Raw genomic sequence first — 1,072 nt, 5'->3', positions numbered from 1 at the left:
TACATGTTGCTCGCCCGGAACCTGAAGGTGGTTGCACGCCCCATTACATGAATGTACAGGGCTTAATAAAGTGCATGCATTAACAATATGCTTTGAGCATATAGATCAAAAGTGAAGATGAGCAATAAGGGAAATACTTCCAGTGTAAACTTGTGTGGGACATTTTTGCATGCTCAACATCGATTTGAGACCCCTGTTGTTTGTAGATCTTTCAGAAAGCGTTACAACAAGCCACCAACACCTCTTGAGCATCTTGGGCTTCATACAGCGTATGTCCCCCGATTTGTTGATATCCTCCCTTATTGTCTTTCATCTGTCCCTCGTGTTTTTCTATATCGTAGGCTTATTTGTGTACTAGGCACGCAGGTAGGCACAGCCAGCGACAAACGGGCAGAGCGGTGCTAAAATACTGACTACATATAAGCGTTTAGTATTGCAAGAGGGAGAAATAAAGCAACAAATGCAACTTTTTGTGAGAAGGGGAACCGGCATCCGGATCACGTCAAGAATGGCAGGCGACGCGTGGGGTGCCAAAGTGAAATTTCAGTTTTGCACAGTATAAGAAAATATGTTGCACGCGGCCCCGCTATATTGTTTTCTCCGTATATTTCATAGCCTCTGACGTGCTCCAAATAATTATCTGAAGACAGTTAATAAGTGGAACACGTCAGGGGCTATGAAACATACGGAGAAAACAATATAGCTATTCAAATGAACAGTTCAAATAATTATCTGAAGACAGTTAATAAGTGAACTGTTCATCTGAACCACGAGCAAACAGTTCGCCTGACTAGAGGAGAGCTATGTTTCGGAATATAGTTAGCGTTCACAGCAGAACAGAAGGCTGACATAAGCACTGCGAGTTGATAAAAAACACCAAGACCACCGTATGAGGTGGAGTAAACGCAGGGTGTAAAATCTAGAGGCCGACGTCCCCCCATATCTTTGCTGCGTTTTGCCTCTATGCTGCTTCGGGTCTGTTGTCTGAAACAGCAGTTGAAGTTCGGCTGTTCATGCAGCAAGGGGAGCTTCACAGACAGAGGCCAATAAAGGCGGGCTTAGTTTGCAAAGT

The sequence above is a fragment of the Eimeria mitis genome, genomic scaffold, assembly GCF_000499745.2.
Source record: "Eimeria mitis Houghton genomic scaffold, Emh_scaff4561, whole genome shotgun sequence".
Classification (NCBI taxonomy): Eukaryota; Apicomplexa; class Conoidasida; order Eucoccidiorida; family Eimeriidae; genus Eimeria; species Eimeria mitis.
The sequence above is the reverse complement of the archived record's forward strand: the minus strand, read 5'-3'. Positions refer to the sequence as shown.